At 42.4% G+C, this 25,306-nt stretch overlaps 1 pseudogene; it reads right to left on the bottom strand.

Moving 5' to 3' along the window:
* Positions 1-1,043: 1,043 nt before the first annotated feature.
* Positions 1,044-21,334, bottom strand: LOC127126555 (metal tolerance protein 11-like; annotated as a pseudogene).
* Positions 21,335-25,306: the final 3,972 nt, after the last annotated feature.

Here is a 25,306-nt window from a genome sequence, read left to right as displayed (position 1 = left end):
TTTTTAAAAAAGGGAGAAAAAATAAAAATAAAAGGTTTAGAATAATAAAAAGTGGTAGTAATAATAAAAAATAGAAAATATGTTAAAAATGAAAAATGTTGCAAACCAAGGATTGAACCCTGAACCTAAGGTTTACCAAAGCACCTCTTTACCAACTCAACCAGGTAGACATCCTTGTTATATAGTTTCAAACACTAATACATAATATAACAATAGACGCACCAAACCTTTTAAATAAACACAAAGTTGAAAACAGTAACTAGCTCATGTTGAAGACAAAGTAACGACGAATCCAAAGCTCAAAGCTCAGTGTTCTTCCCATTTTGAAAATCAAAAACTTAACAGCAAGTTAACATCACAAGCAGCGGTGTTGCTAAATCAAACATGGAGTTCAAAGCATAATCGAAACATGGAAATAAAGCTCGGAAAGGAAACTAACCGGTTGCGGCGAGCTCGACCGACGAATGTGAGTAAGCGTTAGCTTCAATTCTCTCCTTTTCTTTTCTGAATGGTAGCCGCCAATCCTCTTCAAGATTAGGGTTTTTCAGCTCTGAATTGTAGCCTCCAAGTTTTTCGCCTCCTTTTTTCGTTGTCGGTTTTTTCTGATTTTTTTTCTCTGCCTCCTTTACTGATTCTCTTCCCTATTTATGTTCTGTGAATTAGGGTTTCAAAAATGCCTTGGGTTCCAAAAGAGTAACTCTGCAAAGCACTTTGGATGTTCAGAAATCGGATTAGTCCCTTTGATGTATGGATTTGTAACAGGTAATCTGAGCATGTGCTTTCTTGCCCTGTTTTGACTTCATGCCAATTTGGGATATTTCTTGAATTTTTACTGCTTGGACTAATCGTACATTTTTTACTGCAGTGAATTTCTTGTAACAGGGAGGTTGTGGATGCTGCATTTGGCCTTGTGTTGGTTCTACAATGTTGCTGCAGTAACCTTTGCTCATGTTCTTGTTTCGAAGTAGGTCTTCAACCTTGCTATACAACATTGATAGGCATCACAACATATCCCAAATCCAATTCTACAGCTCTCATCAACTTCTCATTAGTTAATACAGATTCAAATCTACCTAAAATGGTTCACATTTACATCCGAGACAGAAGGCGAAAAGCGCAAATGAAGTACACAAGTTGTTGGCATTGCTTTCCCGTATTGCTGCTAAGAATGAGCTTGAGCATGCTCAGATTTGTGACTGTACTCGTAATCAAGATGAACAAAAGCACGCTCGATCTCAGGCAAGAGTTCGAGCTTCTCTTGCAATGATTCACCAATATCGTGAGCCTCTTGCAAAGGCATGCCAGCTGGTAAGACGATATCAACCTCCACAAAGTAGTGAGACCCAAATGTGTAAGCCCGGACAGTGTCGATGTGCCTTACAGCCTTGTGGTGATTCCAGCAAAGGTATGTAAGTTTCTGAAGATACTCTGGTGCAGCTGATCTTCCAACCAAGGAATTCACGTTTTCCAACACTGTCATTGACCATGTGCGAATTATGTATAAAGCCCGAATGATAGCACCGACCGGATCCATCCTATCATCAAAATAATTGGCCAAAAGTGCAGCAATGAGACTGATCAAATTAGTGATCACATCAACAAGTGATCTTGAGCATAAGCCTTAACAATCTCATTAGTGAAAGAGCGACAATAAATCATCAGCATGAATTTCACCAAAGTCAACTGAGAGCATAATACCCATAACCCAACACTCCTGATCCCTGGTCAAGTGGAAGTTATTATCAGTGTGTACAATTCTCACTGAAGTTGAGTACTGCTGAGGCAGCATGAGCCTATACATGAGGGCGCTGAAAATCACCCATGGCGGCAGCTAGGGCTGGCAACACTCCTGGATGATATTGAACTTACAAATCAGGACCCAAATCAGTAGACAGTTGTCCAATTGCATTAATGGCTGCCCACTTCACACGGGGATGTTGATCGGGAAACGAGTTCCATACCATAGCCACCGCTTGCTCCAAATTTCTTTACCATGACCTTGGAGCATCCTTCAGCTATCTGAGCAAGTGCAACTAATGCAGCATGGCGATTTTGCCACTCGGCTGCGGCCAAGTATGTAGGCAATTGTTTGGGATCCCAGATTGCTGCAAAACAGATGTCTTATTCAAGGAATCATCTTGTCTGGCAAAGGAAAACATGGACTGATTCTTGTCTTGGATTTTCCGCAAAGTAGGTGCTTTGAAGGCTATATCAGTTTCATCCAACAACTTAACTAGTGAATCTCCCCATGCATCTAGTTCCAAAGACAAAATGTTAGATATAATGTTGTTTTCTCCGATGTCTGAAGCAACCTTGTTTCCTTAAATGATTCTGGTTACAAATTTGATTTTGATGCTTCAGTTCATGGTTTGATTGGTTTGGATTCTGAAGATAATGAGGTGAATGATGCCCGGATGCTAAATTGTTAGTGCCTTTCCAGAACTGTTGTTGATCAAAGTCTTTATTTAGCATATCATCCACAATTATATCTTCCCAAAAAGCTGGTGTGGTTGAATGATCTTTACAATATTCACTATCTTGAGGAAAATGCTTCCCTAGAGAGGAATTGATTGAGTTAGGAGAAAAAAGTAACTTGTCTGAATCCTGAGTGAAATATGAATCTTTAAGATTACTGTTGACGTTAACGGATGATAACTCAGAACATAAGCCATGCACATCCCGATTGGAAACTGCCTTGTTAGTATTCAAATTGTGAGGTCTGCCAGTCTCCAGGAAGCTTGTACTCGTAGAGGGTGCAGCCTTATCTTGATCAAAGCCTACGAAAGCTGATGTTTGAGAACTTCCGCCAATGTGATGTTTGTTCAATGCTGAGTATCAATGTCCCACACTCTCAAAAACTTGCCTTTGGATGAGCTAACTAGCTTTTTCCAGAACCAATAAATACAACATCCTTCACCTGATCGCGATGACCGCGAAGGCGAAAAAGACCGGTTTCTCCAACAACATCATTATCTTTACTACCAGAAGCAAGTAACAAACCAACCTTATTGTATCGAAGAGTAGTTACAGCTCCTTTATGTCCATTCAAAGTAGTCTCGCAAGTTCCCTTATCAGAGTCCCAAATCCTTATGCTACCATCAGTATTTCTCTTCTGCAGTCTACCTGAGGTGTAAGTGTAGGTACTCGGCTTCTTCACCACACGTTTCCACTCATCAGATGTCTGGTTCACATACATTTGTTGTTCAAAATGATACTGTACACGCGAAGGTAAGAAATGGATTTCACTTTCTATAGATTGACTGTTGTTTGTTTTAACTATTCAAAAGGCGTAATGTTTGAACTATTTTGCAGCCTCAGACCATATCCATTGGATAAGTTGCGGACATAGCAATTATTCCAGCACATGCTCCAGCTGCTGTAGTATATCCATCGAAATTTACGAAAGATTAATGCTTAAGAGAATCACAAGCTTGAAGCAGCTGTGATGCAAAGTCGTTCTTCTCTTGATCACCAACTGAAGTCTTGAAAGTGGATGAAGAAAGTTGGGTTACATTTTTATCATGAACATCAGTAGTTCCACTGTGTCTTGGCATGAAACCGTCACTACCGGGCTGATGCCAACTTCTAAGCATCAATGTGAAAAACATGAAGATAAGGGTCGAAACTTCCCCGAGAATCTCATCCGACACACCGTTAAAATTGTTGTAAAAAAAAACCAAAAGATCTTTATATCAGCATTATCCGGAACTGAACTGGAAGTTTAAACGGCGGTGGCGGTAGAGTGAATGATGAAGAGATGAGGAAGCACTTATCTGCTACTGCACTTGATTAATGATGCTGAACCATTTGCTCTATGAATGTTAAGAGCCATTTGACAGAGTTTCTCTGCTTCATTAAATTGCAAAGTTTGAACATTAGCTTCAGCCGAATACCGACAAGTTTCGCCATGTCTTGGTTCTGTACCTCTTGTGTTCCTTTGCTTACTTTAATGATTCCCAGTGTCAAGCTACCAAGGATGTTGGTGTTATTGTTGGTCTTAATATCATGCGAATCATCAATGAGCCCACTGCTGTTATTCTCAAACTTAGAAAATGCTTTCAGCTTGGCCACCTTTCTTGCAGCATCGCAGTGGAAAAATCCAGAGATAAATCTTGAACTTCAGAAAGCTTTCCTTTATTGAGAACTTTGAAAAGAGCGAAACCCGCCGGCGTTTCAAATTGTACCAGCATTTTAACAGATTTTGAACAAACCTTTGTTGAGACTGGTTTTGCGGTGTGCGAAGAAAATGAAACACGACGAGCCTTACTGTACACAGTAAAAGCAGTCTCTTTTAAAATAACAAACTCACTCACTGATGGACTTGTGACTCTGAAAATGGCATCGACTGTAACTATCTGCAAGACCAATTTAGGAATACTAAACCCAAAAAAGCACACGGATATTAGACCCTGAAGCTTCATCAACAGTTGCCAAGCCACTCAATGCCTTTACAACCTAATTGTGCAAGCTAGATCTTCTCTCTCTAGCTGACTGTTGGATAACCGATCCAATGGCCACGGATTATTCAATAACAGTTTGTAAAATTGCAGATGGATCCGGAAATGGGCACACCACATAGATTACCAAACAGGAATTGTTAATTCCTTCAGTGGGGTTCGCAGAAAGACAAAAGTTGAGGTTTAAAGCTCGCAGCGCCTTTTAGCTTCATCAAGTAATTCAACCAATCGAACTATCTCGGTGTTGCGAGTCCGGAATCGTCTTCCATCGTCACCAAGAACAAAGCCAAAAACTACATGAGTGCATTTTGGATATCCATTTCCATCCTTTGGGAGTCATCCTACACACCTGTAAGCCTTAAAGAGCATGTCAAAATGTTGCCACTGCCCAACATCTGTAACATATATATTCCATTCAATATTTTCGACATCCAGACAGTACCAAGTTGATGTTAGATCAGTTGAAGAGTAGTTGTAGCCACCATCTCTTTTAACAACAATCTTTAAGGCAACAGGTTGCTCTTGAGCATGAAGCTTGGTGATACCTAATTCATCGCCACGACACCCACATAGCGAAGAACTCACATCCCTCATCCACCACCTGATGAGCCAATACTGACTGGTCGATTCCATCATTTATCACGAGCCTATAAACTGCATCGGCAACCACAAAAGGATGTGGACTTAAATCAACAAATGCTGCTCCTCGGTGTGATCAACAAAAATTTGTTACCAATGACCAATGCTGGCTGGATATCTTTCGGTGAGATCTTGACTCATTTCCATTAACGTTTCCAGTTAATGTCCATGACCCGTAGGTATTTCCATCAACTAACAGTGGAAGGCTTGCCTTTTCCAGATGGTGTAAGACAAGAATAAGAGCTCGTGAAGACTGTTTACTTGGAGCTCCCACTTCAAAAGCAATTACAGGAGAAATCTTGTGTAAATATTCCTCAGCTAGAGCTCGAGCAAAAGATTATGTTACATCACTTTCATGTGACTTCGCATGAAACACAGATCCCTTAGATGATAATGGCTTGATATTTTTGTTAGCTTTATTTGATTTGTAGAAATAGTATATCTGTTTTAGCACAACAATGTTAATGTGCATCTTGCCGGCAGATAAACCGCGTAGCTCCAGAAGAAAAGCACAAGAAGCAACAAGCATAGAATCCTCAAAAAATGCAAAATTGCAGTTGACCAAACAAATGAAAGTATAGTATCTTCATGTTGTCCTAGTGGTGAAAGAAGTTTCTGAACATCTAATTGAATGTTAGTTTGCCCAAAAGATGAACTAGTGCCTTCCCATTCCTACTTCCGATTTTGGACTCTTGGACCAATAATTTGGTTAAAAGCTGCCAGCGCTCGTCCACGATGCAAATGATGCTCAAGCCCAAATCCATTTTCCTCAAGTAACATACTAGTTTCTCCTTTGTATGCCACTTCAATTAAGATCTAACGAAGATTTATTATTTTCTCTTGCATAGTCTTAGCCTACTTTGAATGTCGCTTGGTTAACAAAAACATGATGCACATTTGTTTCCTTAGGATCCAAGCATAAAGTTTGCACATGACTATCAGTAGCTTCGACCAAATGCCCCCTTTAGATTTAAATCCCAATATCAAAACCAAATTATAGAACATGATCGAGACTCCTTTTGTGTTTCCCTTGAATTATCTATTAAAATCCATGCGAATAAAGGATGACCTTCGGCCACTAGCTTGATTTCGACGATAACCAGGCTCGGTCCCTCTTGAAAAACTCACATGATAATGACTCTCCCTTAAAACATGGTAAACCACTGGAATCTCCTTGAATCAAACAAATGTTCATCAAAGCTTTTCATGACTAATATTTTTGACCACATACTCTAATCCAAACACAATAATCCTCGAATTCCTTGATTACCAACCGACGTGGAATGCGCCTATGCATCCAAATATGTTGACGGTAGAACCTCGCCTTGAATGCGCACAACCCAACAAGGTGCACCCATAACAGAAAAGGAGACCACTTGATGCTCATGAAAAAGGAGTACCATAGTAGAGGAACAAAATCATGAGGAACAAATAATGAATGAAATAATGATATGAACATCAGGGTTAAAATCGGGGTGTGACAGCTGCCCCTATTTAAGCGTCTTCAACTAGAGAATATGAAGCAAGACGTTCTTCATATGATCATAGTGGGAGATGGTTAAATACTAAGAAGACCCGGATTTTGATCCTGAATCCCTATGAAATAATTAACAATGCCTGTCAGAATCGGCAAACAAGCAATGTCAAAAGAAGAATCCGTCTGGTACGGTGAAAATCGGCCTGAGTACCAAAACAGAAAGTTGACCTGGATACCAAAATAAATGGTAACACAGGAATACCCATGGCCTGAACGCCGCACATTAGTCTGAACACTAAGCATAGGAATATGAGAGTATCAATGTTGGTCTGATCACCGGAAATCTGGTCTGAACACCGCTTCGATCTGGAAATTGGAAAACTGGCCTGAATGCCACATGTACTTCGACCTGATTGTCGGAAACTTCTTCGGTCTGAAAATCGGAAATTGGCCTGAACGCCACTTCGGTCTGGATACCGGAAACTGGCATGAATGCCACTAGTTGCATCAACCTGAATGTCGGAAACTTCTTCGATCTGAAAATGGCCTGAACGCCACTTCGGTCTGAATACCGGAAAATTGGCCTGAATGCCACTTCGGTCTGAATACCGGAAAATTGGCCTGAATGCCACGAGTTGCATCGACCTGAATGTCGGAAACTTCTTCGATCTGAAAATCGGAAACTGGCCTGAACGCCACTTCGGTCTGAATACCGGAAAATTGGCCTGAATGCCACTTCGGTTTGAATACCGGAAAATTGGCCTGAATGCCACAAGTTGCATCGACCTGAATGTCAGAAACTTCTTCGATCTGAAAATCGGAAAAAACTGGCCTGAATGCCATAAGTACTTCAACCTGATTGTCGGAAACTTCTTCGATCTGAAAATCGGAAAAACTGGCCTGAATGCCATAAGTACTTCGATCTGATTGTCGGAAACTTCTTCGATCTGAAAATCGGAAAAACTTCATGCCTGTCAGCATTGGCAGAAATAGGGAATGATAATAGAGGCGGCGCGTGGGCCAACGACCAATGCTGGGGATAATAAGTCATGAACAACCTTCAGTCTGAGCACTGGAAACAAACTTCTGGCTTATCACTTGGGATACCGAGAATGTTTTATGCTTACATGCGTATGTTTGAATTTTTCAATGGCGTAATGCTCCATGAAAATGGAAATGCTACGCGATTTGGGAGGATGCAATGTAATATGATTCTACATGCAAGGATGCGAAATGCTGGGGAAAATGCCAAGCCGAAGCAAGGAATCCTGTTGGGGAAATGACCGGTCGCGCGGTGTTCTGGCAATGGCGAGATACCGAGGCTCTGACTGGGGAGAGAATGGCACTGAAAACTTGTTGTTGGGGGAAGCGATAGTGGTTCTGGCAACCATAATCTACGAGAGATGACTCAGCAGGGGGGAGCAAACACCGATACAGTACCGAGGTTATGCTTCCAGGAAAGAGATCATCGATCTGGGATTGAAATCCTCGATCTGGCATCGAACTTTGAGGAGCAGCTGCTTCTGCTGGGAAGATACAGTCTGGTACTGTCAACTCCGCTGGGGAGTGTAGCCTGGCACTGTCAACTCTACTGGGGAGTGTATAGTCTGAAGCACATGTTAACTCCGCTGGGGATATACAGTCTGGCACTGTTAACTCCGCTGGGGATTGAAGAATCTGATGCTCTGATCAGCTCTGCAGGGATAAAACACCGGATTCGTCTGTTGGCGACTTCACTAGGGAAGATATTCACAATCATCTGCAGGGGATTTTAAGGAAATGCCCCGAGGGTATCTGTTCTGAATAGACGATCCAAAGCACTTAAAATTTACAGCAATTTTAAATGTTTATTGAGCATGTACCTGTAAAGCTCTTATGTTTCATGATGCAATGTTTATCAAAAATCCGGACATCGATTTTGCAAACAAAATAGTAAAATGAAAATGAAAACAGAGATATACTGAATAACATGATTTTATTGATTGAATAGCCTCTGAATAGGCATTTACATCAGGAAGCAATCCCTGGAAAGAGGTAATTGCACAAAAGATAAAATATAAATTAATCTAATGGCAATGTGAAATTGATTTCTATTGGGTTCCAATTCTGCCATGACCCGCTCGTCTTCAAGATCCTCCAGATGATCAGCCTTCTGAAAAGGTGATTGGACTGTTTCCTACCTTTCGAAAATTTCCAGTCATCGACATGAGATGAGATTCAGAACTAACTCAGAACGCAGTCATTCGCTTAATCCCTAACTTTTGCCTGGATCGCCCTTTTCGGGTTTTCAATCCACCGGGATACCCATTTTTGCCTAAATTGCCTTTTCAGGTTTTCAACTTACCGGGTGTACAATCTTTTCATTTTTAAATCCCTAATTTTTGCCCGAACCTTTTCATTTTCTTGGTTCGTCGGGATGCCCATTTTTGCCTGGACTGCTCTTTTTACAGTCCAGCGGGTCTACCTTATGCGAAGTATTTTTTAACTACGTCTGAGTTCACAGGGGAAGTGAAGTCTTCACCATCCATCGTTGCAAGCATTAAGGCCCCTCCATCAAAAACCTTGGTGACAATATACGGTCCCTCATAGTTAGGAGTCCACTTGCCCCTGTGATCCGTCTGAGGAGGAAGGATCCTTTTCAACACCAAATCTCCGACTTGGAAACATCGAGGACGCACTTTCTGATCAAAGGCTCTCTTCATCCGACTCTGATACAACTGCCCATGACAAATGGCTGCCATTCGCTTCTCTTCGATAAGACTCAACTCATTGAACCTTGTCCGAATCCATTCAGCTTCGTCTAGCTTGACATCCAACAGGACTCTTAGAGAAGGAATCTCCACTTCAACAGGTAGGACTGCTTCCATACCATACACAAGGGAGTAAGGGGTCGCCCCGGTCGACGTACGTACTGAAGTGCGGTACCCATGTAAGGCGAAGGGTAGCATCTCATGCCAATCTTTGTACGTAACGACCATCTTCTGCACAATCTTCTTTATGTTCTTATTCGCTGCCTCAACAGCATCGTTCATCTTAGGACGGTAAGGGGAAGAATTGTGATGCTGAATGTTGAAGTTCTGGCACAACTCCTTCATTATTTTGTTATTGAGATTGGAACCATTATCAGTAATGATTCTTTCGGGAATCCCATAGCGACAAATGATTTCTTTCTTGATGAAACGGGCAACCACATGTCTGGTGACATTCGCGAACGATGCTGCTTCGACCCACTTGGTGAAATAGTCGATGGCAACAAGGATGAAGCGATGCCCATTGGAAGCAGTTGGCTCAATCTTTCCAATCATGTCAATGCCCCACATAGCAAACGGCCACGGCGAAGACATCACATTCAGAGGATTCGGCGGTACATGTACCTTATCAGCATAAATCTGGCATTTATGACACTTCCGAGCATACTTGAAACAATCTGATTCCATGGTCATCCAGTAATAACCCGCCCTTAACAATTTCTTAGCCATTGCATGTCCGCCGGCGTGAGTACCGAAGGAGCCCTCATGAACTTCCTGCATTAACATGTCCGCCTCGTGTTTGTCCACGCATCTGAGCAAAACCATGTCGAAGTTCCTCTTATACAACACATCGTCTTTGTTCAAGAAGAAACTGCCTGCCAATCTTCTCAAAGTCTTTCTGTCATTGTTGGATGCCCCTGCAGGGTACTCTTGATTCTTCAGAAAGCACTTGATATCATGATACCAGGGCTTGTCATCGACTACCAGTTCAGCAGCAAACACATACGCGGCCCTATCAAGGCGCATAACATCGATCCTAGGAGCACGGTTCCACCGACCCACCTTAATCATGGAGGATAGAGTAGCAAGAGCATCTGCCATCTGGTTCTCATCACGAGGTATATGATACAGCTTTACTGTTGTGAAGAAAGTCAACAGTCTTCTCGTGTAATCTCTGTAGGGGACCAGAGTAGGCTGGAGAGTGTTCCAATCACCATTTACTTGATTGATCACTAGGGCTGAATCTCCGAAGATGTCCAGAGTCTTGATTCTCAAATCAATGGCTTGCTCAATACCCAAGATACAGGCCTCGTACTCAGCTTCATTATTGGTGCACTCGAAGGTCAGACGAGCGGTGAAAGGCATGTGGGCACCTTTCGGAGTAGTAATGACAGCGCCAATTCCACTTCCTCTGGCATTGACGGCCCCATCAAACGTTAAAATCCACTTTTCATCGGGATCAGGTCCCTCCCCAACAACTGGCTCTTCACAGTCTTTCATCTTGAGGAACATGATGTCTTCATCTGGGAAATCAAACTTCATCGGCTCGTAATCTTCAATCGGTTGTTGAGCAAGATAGTCTGACAGAATACTCCCCTTGATGGCTTTCTGGGATGTATAATGGATATCATACTCTGTCAGTACCATTTGCCAACGAGCAACCCTTCCGGTGAGAGCTGGCTTCTCGAATATATACTTGACTGGATCCATCTTGGAGATCAGTAAGGTTGTGTGAGTCAGCATGTATTGTCTCAATCGCTTAGCAGCCCATGCAAGTGCACAACATGTCTTTTCAAGCATTGAGTATCTCGACTCGCAGTCTGTGAATTTTTTACTCAGGTAGTAGATGGCATGCTCTTTTCTACCTGTCTCGTCGTGTTGACCGAGAACACAACCCATGGAATTGTCGAGTACTGTCAAGTACAAAATCAACGGTCTCCCTGGGACTGGAGGCATGAGGATATGGGGATTCTGCAAATACTCCTTTATCTTTTCAAAAGCCCTTTGACAATCGTTGTTCCACCTGATAGCCTGATCTTTCCTCAACAATTTGAAAATTGGCTCACACGTGGCTGTTAGGTGAGAGATGAACCTTGCAATGTAGTTCAACCTCCCTAAGAAACCACGGACTTGCTTCTCTGTTCTTGGCTCAGGCATTTCTTGTATCGCTTTTACCTTGTCAGGATCCACCTCAATCCCTTTTCCGCTAACAATAAAACCTAACAATTTTCCAGACCTCACCCCGAAAGTGCACTTGTTCGGATTAAGCCTCAGCTTGAATTTCCTTAACCGTTCAAACAATTTCTGCAGATTCAACAAATGTTCTTCTTCTGTCTGAGATTTGGCAATCATATCGTCCACATAAACCTCGATTTCATGATGAATCATATCATGGAATAGAGTCACCATAGCCCGTTGATATGTTGCCCCAGCGTTTTTCAGACCAAACGGCATTACCTTATAGCAGAAGGTGCCCTAAGGGGTTATGAAAGTTGTCTTCTCCATGTCTTCTGGTGCCATCTTGATTTGGTTGTAGCCAGAAAAAACCATCCATGAAGGAGAATACCGAGAACTGAGTTGTGTTATCCACCAAAACATCGATGTGAGGTAATGGGAAATCATCTTTAGGGCTAGCTCTGTTCAGATCCCGGTAATCGACACACATCCGTACCTTTCCATCCTTCTTAGGTACTGGAACGATGTTTGCGACCCATGGCGGATAATTGGTAACCGCTAGGAACCCTGCATCCAACTGTTTCTGCACTTCTTCCTTTATCTTGACAGCCATCTCTGGTCTTGTTCTTCTGAGCTTCTGCTTGACCAGAGGACAACCCTCTTTGAGAGGTAAACGGTGTACCACGATGTCTGTGTCAAGCCCTGGCATATCCTGATAAGACCAAGCGAAGACGTCAACATACTCTTGCAACAGTTCAATCAACCCCTTCTTCACATCATCTTCCAAAGCAGCCCCTATCTTGATTTCTTTCTTGACGTCCTCGGTGCCAAGATTAATCACTTCAGTAGACTCTTGATGCGGTTGAATGACCCTTTCCTCCTGTTTTAACAGCCTGGCAAGTTCTTCAGGGAGTTCACAGTCTTCATCACCCTCTTCTTCAGCTTGGAAGATTGGGTTTTCGAAGTCGAAGCGAGCCATAGCAAAACTGTTATCAATAGGATCCGGTGATGTGCATCTTCATGAGTGATGGTATGTGCTTATGAGTGTGGACAGTGAGTGAAAACTAAACAAAACATTGCCAAATATTTTTATTCTTTTGAAATTTTGAAAACTGCAAAAATGGAAAGACAGTGAACAAAACACTTGAATGCAAAAGACGTCCTTCATTTATGATAAACAATGCATGTATTCACATAGATGAGCCCTACAATGAGTCATTACGCCCTGGGCGGAACGTAAGACTTGGACATGCATGAATAAACAAAGAAAAATTACTCCTCTAGAAGAGTGACTTGGACAATTTCCTCGGAAGACCAATTGTTGATGACTTCACCAGGGATCCTCGGACGCACCCAGTTGTCGATGTCACAATCACTATCCCCATCCTCTTCATTGATTGCTGATATCTGGCCATACTGAATGATGCCAGCGCTGGAGAAGGTAATCGGCCCCTGACGAGTCTGAAGTGCTGAAGTTGTAGAAGTCAGCGCTGGTTGATACCCAATCCCGAACTTGTCGTCCTTCATTGGTAATTCCAACAGATGTCCCCAACCGGGAGCAACACCTGAATCCACCAAGGCCTGTGCCTGCTTGAAGGATGAGATAGAGGCACCTGCTTTAACCCCTTCCACCGGAGCTGCGTCCTTGATCTGAACTGACTCAAAGGCCTGACAAAGAGTCTCTTGAATTTCACCTTCCACCTCTACATACTTGAAGGTAGACAGGTTACTTACCAGTATGTCCTCCTCACCACAGACGGTGATAATTCTTCCATTGACTGGGAACTTGATCTTCTGATGTAGTGTTGAGGAGACAGCCCCAGCATTATGGATCCAAGGACGACCCAAAAGGCAACTGTACGAGGGACTGATATCCATCACATAGAATACGGTGTTGAAGGTTTGTGATCCAATCTGAATTGGCAATTCTACCTCTCCAAACACCGACCTCTTAGAACCATCGAAGGCTCTCACCATGAGATCGGAAGGTTTCAAGATCAAACCTTCTACTTCTAACCTTGACAGGGCTCTCTTGGGTAGCACATTGAGAGAGGAACCTGTATCCACCAGAACGTGAGATAACACGGTGTCTTTGCATTCCATTGAGATATGCAAAGCCTTGTTATGATTGCGTCCAGCTGGTGTTAGGTCAGAATCAGTAAAGCCCAGCCCGTTGCTTGCATGAACATTTGCAATGATCCCTTCTAGCTGGTTTACTGAGATCTCCTGAGGCACATATGCAGCATTAAGGACCTTCAGAAGTGCCTCCCTGTGTGCCTCTGAACACAACAGGAGTGAGAGAATGGATATCTTAGACGGCGTCTGAATCAACTGATCGACCACTTTGTAGTCGCTTTTCTTTATGATTCTCAGAAGCTCGTCCACATCCTTCGCAAAAGTGGGCTCAGAACCAGCCTGGGGTGCAGACGTACCCTCACTCATTACTTACTTGCCTTTGGCTTTCGCCGCAGCATCAACATTATCAGCTTGGGTAACCGGTGGTGAGAACAGTCTACCACTTCTGGTGAATCGCCCGATTCCACCAACATTGTCCACTGCGGGACCTTCAACTTCGAGTTCAGACTTCTGACCCTCTTCTACCTTCAAAGGTCGTTCCACCCCATGATCGTGTGTGTATACACTCCCCCCATAATGCCACGGAATGGCCCTTTCACTTGTGAAAGGTAAAGGACCAGGGGTTGTGATTGTCATGGCGGCCGGTCGCGCTGGTGGCACTGGTTGTGCTTCTGGCACACTGATCTGATTAGTCGGGTAAAAGAGGGTGATAGTAGCGACATCATAGTCATACTCGGGAATTTCATTCATTGAAACAAAAACATTCGGAACACCGGAATCAAGTTCAGTTACATCAAGATCAGACACATTGTTTGGTATATCAGCAACAACATTTGAAAAATTAAATACATCAATAGGAAATACACAATCAGCAGGAACAACATCTGTGAATTCTTCAACAGCGTCTTCAAACACCTCTTCAACTACCCCTTCAGCAAACTCTTTGGCAGACAAGTCTTCAACTTGGAGGGTACCATTGTCAAGCAAGACCTGGATACCCTGTTGCAGTTTCAAGCAACCCTTGCCCTGTATAGCACATTCCGAACAACCTTTCCCACAACCGGGGAAGACATCAGCCTTCAACAAGCATTCCTTAATTTCCCACAACGGGGTCTTCAACTTCAACACATCCTTAACAGACTTGGCTTCTCCCTCCAGCATATTAACGTTTGCACCACCATGTTGTGGCATGGGATTGTTGACGACATTAGGAATCGGTGCAAGGCTGATAGCCTTTGAATCAATGAGGTCCTGAACTACGTGCTTAAAAGCTTTGCAGTTCTCGATATTGTGGCCAGGTGCCCCAGAGTGGAAACTACACCTAGCATTGGCATCGTAACCCACCGGAAGTCTACCAACCGGAGGAGCCAGAGTGCGTAGCTGCACAAGTTGTAGCTGTTGAAGACTAGCAAGCAGTTGAGCGCACGACATTGGAAGAGTGTCGAAACGCCGGTCCATCATCCTCTGCCTCTGTTGATAGGCGGGTCTATTACCTGGCTGTTGTTGTTGTTGATACTGAGCTGGCTGACGTTGTGGTTGTTGCTGATACTGAGTTTGCTGGCGTTGTGGTTGTTGTTGTTGTAGTGGTGCTGCAGCTGGAATGGTCACAGCCGCAACATACGGTTGCTGATGATAGTTTTGAAAATTATTGCTCCTGTTTTGATATGAAGACACGGAATTCACGCCCCCTTCCCTCTGCTTCGGTCCTCCCATAAATGGCTTCTTTACACCTGATGAAGATCCACCTCCATTGTGGCTCTTGTAGGTCTTCAGGTAATTTTCTACCCTCTCTCCGGTAGAGACCACATCAACAAAGTTGGAGGCATTGCACCCCACCAGACGCTCCAGGTAAGGTCCAGGCAACGTATTCATGAACATGTTGGCCATTTCCTTTTCCAACATGGGAGGTTGAACACGGGAAGTTGTCTCCCTCCAGCGTTGAGCGTATTCTCTGAAGCACTCATTGCTTTTTAGGGACAGATTCTGGAGTTGAGTTCTGTCCGGGGCCATGTCCGCATTATATTGATATTGTTTCACAAAAGCTTCCGCCAAATCCCTCCAGCAACGGATATGGGCTCTATCCAACCTCATGTACCATTCCAGGGATGCCCCAGCTAGGCTGTCCTGGAAGAAGTACATAAGTAGCTTCTCGTCATCAGAATATGCAACCATCTTTCGGAAGTAGGCTTGCACATGGGTCTTCGGGCAAGAGCTACCATTGTACTTGTCAAAGATTGGGACTTTGAACTTCGGTGGGACCCTCACGCCTGGGACCAATCCCAAGTCAGAAACATCTACCCCCAGGGGGTTTTGTCCTTCTACCGCCTTCAGCCTCTCCTCTAATCTCCTGAACATGGGATCCATGCCATGGCCCATGCCAAAGTCTTCTGGCAGCAAGAACTAATCATCTTGATCATCGTGGATGGGTTGTTGATCAAGGTTGTTATGTGGGATCGGGACAGGCCCCGGTCCATTAACCTCTGCATTTGGAGGATCAGTCACGACCTCTGGTTGAGTAGTTGCGGGATTCCTTTGTATCATTTGTCTAATCTCCTACTGTCCTTGCGCTACTCCCTGAACCACGTCCATGAACTGGTTCATGCGGACCCTCATTTCAGCAAGTTCTTCTTGTAGACCCTCCATTGCTTTCTGCTGGTTTCTGCGGGTACCATACCGGTGAATTCCTGAATCAGCTATCCTGCTAATGGAACACCCCACAAAATGAGAACACCGCGACGGTACCTGTTATGCAAGACATGCTATGGATATGCAAATGTAATGATATGTTTATCAATTCCAAAAGGTATTCTAACCCTTTGATTCCAGTCTCTCGTCAGATAAAAAGTGTAAGAAAAACCCCGACCAGAATCAAGAAGAAGATATCAGCCCATGGGAATAGATAAACATGTGTTGAATGATTTGAATGCAAAATGATGTGATGCAATGCAGTGACATGGAAATCAGGACTGTTGTATCTGCTTGAGCAACTGTCAGGTTGCACTGTCTGAAGAGAAAACCCACTGAAGAATAAGATCAAAACTTTGCTCCAGAAAACCGGGTTGGTTGGAGGTTAAGGTTTTCCTGAATTTAGCCCGCCCCTTACTGGTAGGTTCTAAGAACAGAAGTTTGTCAGCTTCAGCCCTTCAGTCGAGAATAATACGTTTACCACTGAAGGTTTGGCATTATTACGGGATAAAAGACCTAAGCTGACTCCCCTCAACAGGATAACTTAAAGCAAGTTCCCAGGCTCGGGGTCCTCGGATTGAGCAGCGAGAATGCGCCCACCAGAGCTAACATAAACGCGTCTCGGAGGAGAGGCCTTGACTGAGTTCTCGGGAAATGGTCACCAAAGTCGACGATTTCTAAAGGAATATATGTCGTTATGGAACACCCATAGGACAAAATATATCCAACAGAAACCTCGTCTGGAATGTGGGTCTCATGAACGACTTAACGTAGCAACACGCCACGCAAGCCTCATGACTATCCACTCTAACACCTATGTGTACACTCAAGCCTGGGTAGTGGGCTTATCTCTCATAGAACAGTCCCAACCCAACAAACAAACAACCCACAGATACAGCAAGCATATGTACATGAATGCAATAAGGTAAAGCAGGTAAATGATGAAAATAAATAACTGTACAAAAGAATAAACACCCAACAAACAAGAAACCTACAAAAGCTAGGAGGGACTCGCTTAGGGAAACCGGGTCCCCAGCAGAGTCGCCAGCTGTCGCAACCTGAAAAAATACAGAGGTGCGAAAAAACAACCGGCGAAAGAAAATGACAGAAGAGTCGCCACCGTGCGTTATTTATCCCAAAGGAGGGAAAGGAAACGCTCGAAGTAAACCTGGAAAAAGGAAAGGAAAAGACAAGGTCTCGCAACCAAATCTTGGGTTCGGGAGTCGATTATGCGAAGGGAAGGTATTAGCACCCGTACGCATCCGTAGTACTCTACGGAATCCACTCTTGTTGTTTCTTGTCTAAAGGGTGTGTGTTTATCTAATGTACTATTTACTAAAAGAAAGGGTCAAAGAAAATGACTCGCACGGATGTCGCATCCATTGCATACGTATCTCATCTGAATATGAGAATCAGAGTCGTCGTAGCTCGGCTACCTAAGGGTTAAGGATAAGTGTGCTCGCTAAGACGTCGCGTCTTATGCCTACGTATCTCATCGGGAATGAGAATCAGAGCAAAACGTAGTTCAGCTAACTACGGGAATAAAGGTCTCGATTGCAACCAGGGCAAGAGAAAGGGAAGGTCTCGATCGCAACGAGGGCGAGAGAAAAGATCGCAACGAGGGCGAAAGAAAACAAGGATTAGTTGTTAGTCGTTAGTCAAACTCGGCAAGACATCGCATCTTGTGCCTACGTATCTCATCTGAACATGAGAATCAGAGTTGCCGTAGTTCGGCTACATAGGGATTGCCATCTGAACATGGACTTACAAAGGAGGACACCGGTTGTGTCAAAGGAGAGTGGGCAATGTGTTCACGTCCTAGCAGTAGGTGTCGCAGCTCGCTGAATCGAGTCTTAGGCAGTTACCTCTTTGCAATAGGACGGACTACATGCCACAAGATCGGAGACGCACAGAAGGTCTAAAAGAAATGGGGAAGCTCTGCCCTAGAGTTGTCATGCAATATGTACTTAGGTGTTAGGATTTACAAATCTACATTCGGAAAAGGTTTTTTTTGATTGGTCGCACGGCGGCGAGAAAAAAGAGTTTGATTGGTTGGATGTGCTTTGAATGATGGCGAGAACTAGGATTGGCGAGATATACATCTTGAATCCTAGCCTCAGGAGTGCATGGTATACACCATGTTCCATTTCCATCTTTATTTGCAAAAGTGTTTAATAGAGAATTAAGTGTTTTGAATTTGATTGAGAAAGGGTTTGGAGAAACCGTATTGACAATTTTAGGCGATGGCGAGAGTTAAGATTGGCGAGGCATACGTCTCGAATCTTAACCTCAGGAGTGCATGGTATACACCATGTTCCATTTCCACCTTTATTGAAAAAAGTGTTAAATAAGAATTAGGTATTTTGAGTTTTTGTTGTGAAAATGACTTGACCTAGATCAAGTATTGATGGATGTTTGAGAAAGATTTGAATGAGTGTTTGATAGAGCAAAGTGGGTAAATTGGATGATGGCGAAAGCTAGGATTGGCGAGATATATATCTCGAATCCTAGTCTCAGGAGTGCGTGGTATACACCACGTTCCACTTCCATCTTTATTGAAAAAGTCTTGACTTATGAATTAATATTTTTTGAGTTTTTTATTAGAGAAAATGGCTTGACGTTGGATCAAGCATTTGATGAATTTTTTTTGAAAGAAATGGAATAGAGTGGGGTGAAGAAATGGATTGATTTGTTTATTGAGAAAATACTCGACATTGGATCGAGTCATATTTTTTTATCTTTGAAATTGTTGATTTTATTCTTGTGTTAGTAGCTAACTAAACAGTCAAGCAATAAAGAAATAAAACAGTAAAATTATTACACATCGGGGAGTGGGGTACATTTTGTCAAATGGGGATTCAAAATATTAGAATAAATAAATCGGGCCCAAATAACAAATAATGCAAATGTATGAGTGTAAGTGCAAGAGAACTGTCTCATTGTAAGAAGGCCCAAGAGTAAGCCATGTGAAGAAAATAACACAACAAATCATATCTACAACACACTTAAAAATTAAATCGAAAAAAAAGGTAAAATCGGGATTTGTACGGATGGAAATTGAGGGACACATAAAACCTAAATAATGTGCTCAAAACCGGTTTGCGCATGTTGACAATAATTGGAGTGTCATATGCGATTAATCGAAACGCGGCGAAATACTATCAATATATCGATAAAAATAATCATGGATGAACAACATGGAAATCGTTGAATCCATAAATTAAAATCGATGTTTAACATTAAAATCAACAAGTGTTTTTTTAAAAAAGGGAGAAAAAATAAAAATAAAAGGTTTAGAATAATAAAAAGTGGTAGTAATAATAAAAAATAGAAAATATGTTAAAAATGAAAAATGTTGCAAACCAAGGATTGAACCCTGAACCTAAGGTTTACCAAAGCACCTCTTTACCAACTCAACCAGGTAGACATCCTTGTTATATAGTTTCAAACACTAATACATAATATAACAATAGACGCACCAAACCTTTTAAATAAACACAAAGTTGAAAACAGTAACTAGCTCATGTTGAAGACAAAGTAACGACGAATCCAAAGCTCAAAGCTCAGTGTTCTTCCCATTTTGAAAATCAAAAACTTAACAGCAAGTTAACATCACAAGCAGCGGTGTTGCTAAATCAAACATGGAGTTCAAAGCATAATCGAAACATGGAAATAAAGCTCGGAAAGGAAACTAACCGATTGCGGCGAGCTCGACCGACGAATGTGAGTAAGCGTTGGCTTCAATTCTCTCATTTTCTTTTCTGAATGGTAGCCGCCAATCCTCTTCAAGATTAGGGTTTTTCAGCTCTGAATTGTAGCCTCCAAGTTTTTCGCCTCCTTTTTTCGTTGTCGGTTTTTTCTGATTTTTTTTCTCTGCCTCCTTTACTGATTCTCTTCCCTATTTATGTTCTGTGAATTAGGGTTTCAAAAATGCCTTGGGTTCCAAAAGAGTAACTCTGCAAAGCACTTTGGATGTTCAGAAATCGGATTAGTCCCTTTGATGTATGGATTTGTAACAGGTAATCTGAGCATGTGCTTTCTTGCCCTGTTTTGACTTCATGCCAATTTGGGATATTTCTTGAATTTTTACTGCTTGGACTAATCGTACATTTTTTACTGCAGTGAATTTCTTGTAACAGGGAGGTTGTGGATGCTGCATTTGGCCTTGTGTTGGTTCTACAATGTTGCTGCAGTAACCTTTGCTCATGTTCTTGTTTCGAAGTAGGTCTTCAACCTTGCTATACAACATTGATAGGCATCACAACATATCCCAAATCCAATTCTACAGCTCTCATCAACTTCTCATTAGTTAGTACAGATTCAAATCTACCTAAAATGGTTCACATTTACATCCGAGACAGAAGGCGAAAAGCGCAAATGAAGTACACAAGTTGTTGGCATTGCTTTCCCGTATTGCTGCTAAGAATGAGCTTGAGCATGCTCAGATTTGTGACTGTACTCGTAATCAAGATGAACAAAAGCACGCTCGATCTCAGGCAAGAGTTCGAGCTTCTCTTGCAATGATTCACCAATATCGTGAGCCTCTTGCAAAGGCATGCCTGCTGGTAAGACGATATCAACCTCCACAAAGTAGTGAGACCCAAATGTGTAAGCCCGGACAGTGTCGATGTGCCTTACAGCCTTGTGGTGGTTCCAGCAAAGGTATGTAAGTTTCTGAAGATACTCTGGTGCAGCTGATCTTCCAACCAAGGAATTCACGTTTTCCAACACTGTCATTGACCATGTGCGAATTATGTATAAAGCCCGAATGATAGCACCGACCGGATCCATCCTATCATCAAAATAATTGGCCAAAAGTGCAGCAATGAGACTGATCAAATTAGTGATCACATCAACAAGTGATCTTGAGCATAAGCCTTAACAATCTCATTAGTGAAAGAGCGACAATAAATCATCAGCATGAATTCACCAAAGTCAACTGAGAGCATAATACCCATAACCCAGCACTCCTGATCCCTGGTCAAGTGGAAGTTATTATCAGTGTGTACAATTCTCACTGAAGTTGAGTACTGCTGAGGTAGCATGAGCCTATACATGAGGGCGCTGAAAATCATCCATGGCGGCAGCTAGGGCTGGCAACACTCCTGGATGATATTGAACTTACAAATCAGGACCCAAATCAGTAGACAGTTGTCCAATTGCATTAATGGCTGCCCACTTCACACGGGGATGTTGATCGGGAAACGAGTTCCATACCATAGCCACCGCTTGCTCCAAATTTCTTTACCATGACCTTGGAGCATCCTTCAGCTATCTGAGCAAGTGCAACTAATGCAGCATGGCGATTTTGCCACTCGGCTGCGGCCAAGTATGTAGGCAATTGTTTGGGATCCCAGATTGCTGCAAAACAGATGTCTTATTCAAGGAATCATCTTGTCTGGCAAAGGAAAACATGGACTGATTCTTGTCTTGGATTTTCCGCAAAATAGGTGCTTTGAAGGCTATATCAGTTTCATCCAACAACTTAACTAGTGAATCTCCCCATGCATCTAGTTCCAAAGACAAAATGTTAGATATAATGTTGTTTTCTCCGATGTCTAAAGCAACCTTGTTTCCTTAAATGATTCTGGTTACAAATTTGATTTTGATGCTTCAGTTCATGGTTTGATTGGTTTGGATTCTGAAGATAATGAGGTGAATGATGCCCGGATGCTAAATTGTTAGTGCCTTTGCAGAACTGTTGTTGATCAAAGTCTTTATTTAGCATATCATCCACAATTATATCTTCCCAAAAAGCTGGTGTGGTTGAATGATCTTTACAATATTCACTATCTTGAGGAAAATGCTTCCCTAGAGAGGAATTGATTGAGTTAGGAGAAAAAAGTAACTTGTCTGAATCCTGAGTGAAATATGAATCTTTAAGATTACTGTTGACGTTAACAGATGATAACTCAGAACATAAGCCATGCACATCCCGATTGGAAACTGCCTTGTTAGTATTCAAATTGTGAGGTCTGCCAGTCTCCAGGAAGCTTGTACTCGTAGAGGGTGCAGCCTTATCTTGATCAAAGCCTACGAAAGCTGATGTCTGAGAACTTCCGCCAATGTGATGTTTGTTCAATGCTGAGTATCAATGTCCCACACTCTCAAAAACTTGCCTTTGGATGAGCTAACTAGCTTTTTCCAGAACCAATAAATACAACATCAGTCACCTGATCGCGATGACCGCGAAGGCGAAAAAGACCGGTTTCTCCAACAACATCATTATCTTTACTACCAGAAGCAAGTAACAAACCAACCTTATTGTATCAAAGAGTAGTTACAGCTCCTTTATGTCCATTCAAAGTAGTCTCGCAAGTTCCCTTATCAGAGTCCCAAATCCTTATGCTACCATCAGTACTTCTCTTCTGCAGTCTACCTGAGGTGTAAGTGTAGGTACTCGGCTTCTTCACCACACGTTTCCACTCATCAGATGTCTGGTTCACATACATTTGTTGTTCAAAATGATACTGTACACGCGAAGGTAAGAAATGGATTTCACTTTCTATAGATTGACTGTTGTTTGTTTTAACTATTCAAAAGGCGTAATGTTTGAACTATTTTGCAGCCTCAGACCATATCCATTGGATAAGTTGCGGACATAGCAATTATTCCAGCACATGCTCCAGCTGCTGTAGTATATCCATCGAAATTTACGAAAGATTAATGCTTAAGAGAATCACAAGCTTGAAGCAGCTGTGATGCAAAGTCGTTCTTCTCTTGATCACCAACTGAAGTCTTGAAAATGGATGAAGAAAGTTGGGTTACATTTTTATCATGAACATCAGTAGTTCCACTGTGTCTTGGCATGAAACCGTCACTACCGGGCTGATGCCAACTTCTAAGCATCAATGTGAAAAACATGAAGACTAGGATCGAAACTTCCCCGAGAATCTCATCCGACACACCGTTAAAATTGTTGTAAAAAAAACCAAAAGATCTTTATATCAGCATTATCCGGAACTGAACTGGAAGTTTAAACGGCGGTGGCGGTAGAGTGAATGATGAAGAGATGAGGAAGCACTTATCTGCTACTGCACTTGATTAATGATGCTGAACCATTTGCTCTATGAATGTTAAGAGCCATTTGACAGAGTTTCTCTGCTTCATTAAATTGCAAAGTTTGAACATTAGCTTCAGCCGAATACCGACAAGTTTCGCCATGTCTTGGTTCTGTACCTCTTGTGTTCCTTTGCTTACTTTAATGATTCCCAGTGTCAAGCTACCAAGGATGTTGGTGTTATTGCTGGTCTTAATATCATGCGAATCATCAATGAGCCCACTGCTGTTATTCTCAAACTTAGAAAATGCTTTCAGCTTGGCCACCTTTCTTGCAGCATCGGCAGTGGAAAAATCCAGAGATAAATCTTGAACTTCAAAAAGCTTTCCTTTATTGAGAACTTTGAAAAGAGCGAAACCCGCCGGCGTTTCAAATTGTACCAGCATTTTAACAGATTTTGAACAAACCTTTGTTGAGACTGGTTTTGCGGTGTGCGAAGAAAATGAAACACGACGAGCCTTACTGTACACAGTAAAAGCAGTCTCTTTTAAAATAACAAACTCACTCACTGATGGACTTGTGACTCTGAAAATGGCATCGACTGTAACTATCTGCAAGACCAATTTAGGAATACTAAACCCAAAAAAGCACACGGATATTAGACCCTGAAGCTTCATCAACAGTTGCCAAGCCACTCAATGCCTTTACAACCTAATTGTGCAAGCTAGATCTTCTCTCTCTAGCTGACTGTTGGATAACCGATCCAATGGCCACGGATTATTCAATAACAGTTTGTAAAATTGCAGATGGATCCGGAAATGGGCACACCACATAGATTACCAAACAGGAATTGTTAATTCCTTCAGTGGGGTTCGCAGAAAGACAAGAGTTGAGGTTTAAAGCTCGCAGCGCCTTTTAGCTTCATCAAGTAATTCAACCAATCGAACTATCTCGGTGTTGCGAGTCCGGAATCGTCTTCCATCGTCACCAAGAACAAAGCCAAAAACTACATGAGTGCATTTTGGATATCCATTTCCATCCTTTGGGAGTCATCCTACACACTTGTAAGCCTTAAAGAGCATGTCAAAATGTTGCCACTGCCCAACATCTGTAACATATATATTCCATTCAATATTTTCGACATCCAGACAGTACCAAGTTGATGTTAGATCAGTTGAAGAGTAGTTGTAGCCACCATCTCTTTTAACAACAATCTTTAAGGCAACAGGTTGCTCTTGAGCATGAAGCTTGGTGATACCTAATTCATCGCCACGACACCCACATAGCGAAGAACTCACATCCCTCATCCACCACCTGATGAGCCAATACTGACTGGTCGATTCCATCATTTATCACGAGCCTATAAACTGCATCGGCAACCACAAAAGGATGTGGACTTAAATCAACAAATGCTGCTCCTCGGTGTGATCAACAAAAATTTGTTACCAATGACCAATGCTGGCTGGATATCTTTCGGTGAGATCTTGACTCATTTCCATTAACGTTTCCAGTTAATGTCCATGACCCGTAGGTATTTCCATCAACTAACAGTGGAAGGCTTGCCTTTTCCAGATGGTGTAAGACAAGAATAAGAGCTCGTGAAGACTGTTTACTTGGAGCTCCCACTTCAAAAGCAATTACAGGAGAAATCTTGTGCAAATATTCCTCAGCTAGAGCTCGAGCAAAAGATTATGTTACATCACTTTCATGTGACTTCGCATGAAACACAGATCCCTTAGATGATAATGGCTTGATATTTTTGTTAGCTTTATTTGATTTGTAGAAATAGTATATTTGTTTTAGCACAACAATGTTAATGTGCATCTTGCCGGCAGATAAACCGCGTAGCTCCAGAAGAAAAGCACAAGAAGCAACAAGCATAGAATCCTCAAAAAATGCAAAATTGCAGTTGACCAAACAAATGAAAGTATAGTATCTTCATGTTGTCCTAGTGGTGAAAGAAGTTTCTGAACATCTAATTGAATGTTAGTTTGCCCAAAAGATGAACTAGTGCCTTCCCATTCCTACTTCCGATTTTGGACTCTTG

This window comes from Lathyrus oleraceus, chromosome 3 (assembly GCF_024323335.1).
Source record: "Lathyrus oleraceus cultivar Zhongwan6 chromosome 3, CAAS_Psat_ZW6_1.0, whole genome shotgun sequence".
In the NCBI taxonomy this organism is placed as follows: Eukaryota; Viridiplantae; Streptophyta; class Magnoliopsida; order Fabales; family Fabaceae; genus Lathyrus; species Lathyrus oleraceus.
Note: the sequence above shows the minus strand (reverse complement) of the source record. Positions and strands in the feature narration are given on the sequence as shown.